The 6,514-nt window shown below is 35.5% G+C and overlaps 1 non-coding gene across 1 annotated transcript; it reads left to right on the top strand.

The window, feature by feature from the left end:
• Positions 1-5,050: 5,050 nt before the first annotated feature.
• Trnaq-uug (transfer RNA glutamine (anticodon UUG)) lies at positions 5,051-5,122 on the top strand. Its single transcript has one exon. It is a non-coding gene; the product is annotated as a tRNA-Gln (tRNA).
• The last annotated feature ends 1,392 nt before the right edge of the window (positions 5,123-6,514 follow it).

Raw genomic sequence — 6,514 nt, 5'->3', positions numbered from 1 at the left:
TTACATCATAGACACGTGATTCCACACTCATGTTCCATCATTAATATGCAATCTAATGCAAATTAACCATCATTGATAATCAATTCGGCACTAATTATCCATCATTGACACTCAATTCGGCTTTCATTTTCCATCGTCGACACTCATTTTCCATCATCGTCACTAAATTCGACACTCATTTTCCATCATCGACACTCATTTTCCATCATCGACACTCATTTCCCATCATCGAATCTCAATTCAACACACATTTTCCATCATCGACACTCAATTCGACACTCATTTTCCGTCTTCGACATTCAATTCAACACTCATTTTCCGTCATCGACACTCATTTCTAAATATTATTACCAACTTCGACACTCATTTTACATCTTCTACATACAATAAAATGGAAACTTTCCATTATCCACACACACTCCTATATATTAAAATATTCACACTCAACTCAATTCTTTGAAGTAGCAAACGCATGAACTTTATTAGGGAATGAATAACGACACATTTATAACTTTAATTTTTAAAATTAAATTTGTATCAAAAATACAAAAGTACAAAAATTCATCAGTTCATACACATTACTAACTTATTCTATATACCCTGAAATTCTAAGTTCATCAAGAATAGTCCACGTTTCTTTGATAACTGATAAAATTTCGTCATCTTGCGAAACAAGTAAAAGTCGCAACCTGTTCGCCAACACGTTCGGGTCTTTCCACGATATATAATCAATTTCACTTGATGCCACCATCTTCTTCGAGTGTTTGCTGAACATATTCTGCAAATCGTTGTAATAATGATTATGATAATTTGCATCATCATCGGTGCTGTCCACATATTTATTAAACAAACTGACATCTTCATCTTGCTTATCCCAGGATTTCGAATTTTTTGACATTGGAGTACCATTATTGCCGTCAAGCTTACTTGCTAATTTTCCCATAAAATATTCCAAAGTCCGTAGAAGACTACTATAAGACGACTTGTCCCTTTTTCTGGAGATGTTACTTTCATTATCTTCTACCTTACTTATATCTTCAACACCATTTAAGCTATTTCCTTTCTCAAGACCTGGAGAGATTTTAACACAATCGCTTTTAAGGCTAGGTAGATCAATTCCATTGTAAGACATACTGCCCCCGAGCATAGTGTCTCCATCTATGTACTTTATCTCCTGCGCGAGCTTGGCTTTACAAGTTTTATCGTCTTTTTTAATTCTCTCGTCGTGTCAACCGCCTACCACACTTGCCACAACTTAGTATTTGGCGGAATGGGCTTTTAACACAATCTATCTTTTCATGTACACGAGCATTATAACTTTTATCAAAATATTTGCCACAGTATGTAGCCTACAATGTCCTTCAGTTCGAGATTGATATTTGAGTATCTTACCTTCACTAGACTGTACATACTCCATTTTGGTTGAATAGCGACCAAAGTATTTTTTAGGAACTTCGTATTTTTATGTATGAGCATTCGACAATTATTTTTTAGGAACTTCGTATTTTTATGAACGAGCATTCGACAATTATTTTCGACAAATTTTTTTTTTTTCATTTTGAAAAAAAAATCATGCCATAAGTAGTTGTACTACCCACCTTCATATTTCCTCATGCGATGTGTTGTAAAAGCAACCGATGTTGGTCGTAGGTTGCAGAATACTCACTCACGAACTGTTCAAAAGGTGTGCTTCCCTAGATCTCAAGAGGAAGAACATTGACCTTATTTAAAAATTAGTGAATAATATCATGGCCTAGCGAGAATCACAAGATAATCTATTCGTATACTAGCAACCGTCATGTATCAGTTGTCTGTATAAGCAGTTTCTGTTGTCTGTATAAACAGTCAATGTTTTGTGTGGGATGCGGGATGCTCCTTAACGATCGCAACAGAAGGAGTGCTTCGATAGAATTCAAGGGGAAGGGAAAATCTTCGTGTGTGATAGTGTTTCTCAGTTGTTTTAAGACTTAGTGATCGTCTGATTAACGAGCTTTTGTTTTTGTCTAATTTACACCTGATGATTTTTTTTAAATTGTTTATTTGATAACATGAATTCGGAAATTTATAGGAAACTCTGAATAAAATTACCTGTCTCAGTCATCAAGAAGAAGGAAGTTTGTCTTGCATGTTAACCCCCCCCCCCCCCCCCCACTATGGTTACAAATATAGTCAATGCGGCAATAAATGTAGCCAATTTTCTCCATCCGACTACAAATGTAATCCCTATAGCCTATGTATTTCAATACTCAACTCACTTCGTTTCAGAGTATGATGGATGTATTCATGCTGTTTACAAAGCTATGTTATTATGTAGCATGCAGGATGTATACTTGTGTCCGCAAGAGAAGGAAGGATTCGATAGGTCTGAAAGGGAAAGAAAACCAAATTTGTGTTATACAAGTAAGATGCTAGCATTTCTTAAATGTAACAAATTCGAATTGCAGAGCGAAAGGTTAAAATATATAATGAAACTGCTCCGATAAAAGAGAAAAAATACTTCTTAATATATTAAACCCCGGGTTTGGACCTGATTTTCGGGAAGGAATTTTATTGAAATACTTTTCATCTTGTTAAATTTTATTAAAGAGTTAATACTATTAAGTTTTCCATTGTCTTTTTGATCATTGGTTTGCACTATCTGCCACAGATGGCAGCACCGTGGTTATACATTTCCGTTCCATGTGACTTCCACTCCTTTCACGAAATTACTCCCACCAAAAGCCATACACCGAGAGCTTAGATGTTTACACTTCAAAAATATTTTTAACTCAACCGGGCTGCGATGATTCCTCCCATCCCCTTTTTTTCTTTCCTTGTTTAGACGGCACTGTGTCTTCACACGTAGTAAGTTATATATAATGGTGTTTTGGATGTATATATTTATGTATACACACAAAACCACCATTTTTTCAAGCCATTAGAAAAATTATGTCTCGTCTCCATTCAAATAACTTGTTATGGTTTTTTTTTTCTATTTCTTGTAAATTAAATTTATTTAATGTCTCCTTTACCAAGTCTGAAAACGGTTAATATCTTTCAAGGCTTCGAAGAGAATTTGATTTGCTCGGTTTATATACGAGTTACCGAAATTGCACGAACGAGTGGCGATTTTTAGAGAGCGTCCGTATTGTTCGGGCGTGACTCCGATCCTTGTGAACTGTAGCTTCCCAACCTGAAGCACAAACTGATTATTCACATGTACCCCCAAAGTTCTTAAGTACGCCGGTCCAAGTAATATCACACTACCAACATTGACTGTTCAAATGTACCTCAATAAATGATGGAGGTCCCCTCTTTACACTCGACTTTTGACTTGGTTTGGCGATCATGACAGAAGGACGACATGAGAACCTTTATTTACACTGAAATGTGTATTATCCTTGAGTTGATGAGAATATGTACAGTGGCGTAGCGTGCCATCTCGGCGCCTGGGGCGGGAGACCCATTTTGCCGCCCCCATTCTATAGGTGCTTAGTTAAAATTAAATTTCACATGCAATGAGGTACCTTTTATTGAAGTTAAAATAGGATGAGTGGTTTTACAAGCGGATTCTACGGGCCTTATGAGCAGCGAAGTCAGAAATAACTTTGTCAAAATCAATATTAGCAGCCAATTCTTGTTCAATCGACAATATAGCCAAGTTTATAGTCTAGCGGAGCTCATAGTAGATCTGAGGTAATTGTGCCACTGCCCCATTGACCCTTTAGACCCCTGGTGCGAAACTATAATTTGTGGATTTTTGGGATTTAAATTAACGGACTAATAAAACTGAAACTGGGATTTTACGTTCAGCGTGTTTCACCCAATCCCTGCCAGACCTAGAAGAAAAAAGGCGTCGACCGTTAGAAAATGATTTAACTGAGAAGGGCTTGTAAACCCATAATTTGTAATTTGCTAAATTTTTGGTATATTTATTTGCATGTTAAGGTGTGTCAATTTTTTGCTAGATTTCGCCTATGTTAATTAGTATTTACAGCGGTGATACGCCCGGTGCGTATCTATATTTGTATTTGTATTTGTATTAATATGTTCTTATATATTTTTAATGCCTTTTTGGTAATTATATTTAATTTTTGGAGCTCCGAAGTATATGATCAAATTATAATTTTTTCGGGGAATTGTTAAAGTATTTTTTTAGTATTATTATATAGCTATTTTTTATAAGTAGTAATAGGGTAGGTATTTTATGATGGATGCGCCGATTTGTGATGAAACGATTTTATGATATATATATATATTTATTAAATGTTGTCATATAAATTTTGCGTCTTTTTAACTTGCTGCCTCCTCTCACTGTTCGCAACCTTATTAGTATTTTTTAAGCCTGCTATTAGTTTGGGTTTTAATATTTTTTTGGGTTTACCTGCGCTCGCGGTACGGGGCAATATAGGAGTTTTACTGTGTCCCGGTTCGCGGAAGTTGTTTGGTTTGCCCTGGGTTAAGGTCAAACTTTACAGTACAATGCGTAGTACTAAATTCAATGAGTGCGAAAGAGAGGCATCGACACGGGCCGACGCGTGAAACAAAAGATTTTGTATGAGTAATTAACATAATAAGGAGTGCCGCTCAACTCGGCTCGCGCGCGCCGGGCGGCGCGGCGTGATGCGATGTTGCCGTTCGTATGTAAACAAACAAACGTTATAAAGAGCTCTGTCAGTGATTTCGCAGTTTTTCTTTTAAATAAATATTAAAAAATAGTTGGTACGCAAAATTTTAGATAAAAATGTAACATTATAGTGTGTCTGACACATGTAATGAATGAATCATAGATCAGATCTCAACCCGCTTCACCGGCGACCCGCCTCCGCGGGCTGCCGCCCGGGGCGGGCCGCCCCCTCCGCCCCACCCACGCTACGCCACTGAATATGTATTAAATTTAAAACCACTTTTTTTTTGTGACTTGAGTACCATTTAAAAATCACCCATCAGTCGGTAACAACACACGTCTACGAGGTCAGTTAAGATAACGAACAACCACTTCACATTGTTTTTATCAGTACAGTATATAGTTTAGAGATGATAATAATAAGAACTTTTATCAATTTACATTGGTTCCATGGTGTAATGGTTAGCACTCTGGACTTTGAATCCAGCGATCCGAGTTCAAATCTCGGTGGAACCTGTAATTTTTTCTATTTCGGTATTATTATAATTATTATTATTATCATCATTTGTTTAAACTAACCGAAATTCTCAGCAAATAACCAGTCACATGTAGAAATAATCTGACTATGGTGGATTATTACCTCAGAATTCTCTGATAACTACTATGTGAAAATCAATTTGAATTCTAAATAAGGTCACAGAGCCACTAGTTCTAAGAGTGTAACTTATGTAGGGGCTCCAATCTATGAACTAAAAAAATTCAGATTGACAGAAAAGGCAATAAAAATATTTTTTTGTAAAGCATTAATACTTAAAGGAAAATACAAATTACACAAAGAATTATAAAATAAAAAAATATAACAAACAATTTGATAAAATTATTACTTGTGTTTGAACTCTAACATTGCTTCAAAAAAGTTAAGTTCACAAGTTATTAATTTTATCAAATTGTTTGTTGTAATATTTTACTTTAATAAAAAAAAATAACAATAATTTCTAACTACATGTGCTAGAACTCTATCCTTGCTTCAGCAAGGAGAAGTTCACAAGCTTTCAGAAATTATTGTTATTAATTGTGATTGAATTGAGTATCGAAATACAAGGGCTATAGGGATTACATTTGTAGTCGGATGGAGAAAATTGGCTACATTTGTATCCGAATTGATTATATTTGTAACCATATGGGGGAATTTAACATGCAAGACAAACTACCTTCTTCTTGATGACTAAGACAGGTAATTTTATTCAGAGTTTCGTATAAATTTACGAATTCATGTTATCAAATCATCACTTTAAAAAAATGTTATCAGGTGTAAATTAGACAAAACCAAATTTCGTTAATCAGACGATCACTAAGTCTAGAAACAACTGAGAAACTATCACACACGAAGATATACCCTTCCCTTTGAATTCTAGCGAAGCGCTCTTTCTGTTGCGATCGTTAGGGAGCATCCCGCATCCCACACAAAACATTGACTGCTTATACAGACAACAGAGACTACTTATACAGACAACTGATACATGATGTTTGCTAATATGCAAATAGATTATCTTGTGATTCTCGCTAGGCCATGATATTATTCACTAATTTTTAAATAAGGTCAATGTTCTTCCTCTTGAGATCTAGGGAAGCACACCTTTTCAACAGTTCGTGAGTGAGTATTCTGCAACCTACGACCAACATCGGTTGCTTTTACAACACATCGCACGAGGAAATATGAAGGTGGGTAGTAAAACTACTTGGCGCATGATTTTTTCAAAATAAATAAAAAATCTTTTCTCGAAAATAATTGTTAAATGCTCATACATAAAAAACGAAGAACCTAAAAAATATTTTAGTCGCTATTCAACCATTATGGAGTACGTACAGTCTAGTGAAGGTAAGATACTCAAATATCAATCTCGATCT

Source organism: Bacillus rossius, chromosome 13 (assembly GCF_032445375.1).
Source record: "Bacillus rossius redtenbacheri isolate Brsri chromosome 13, Brsri_v3, whole genome shotgun sequence".
In the NCBI taxonomy this organism is placed as follows: Eukaryota; Metazoa; Arthropoda; class Insecta; order Phasmatodea; family Bacillidae; genus Bacillus; species Bacillus rossius.
Note: the sequence above shows the minus strand (reverse complement) of the source record. Positions and strands in the feature narration are given on the sequence as shown.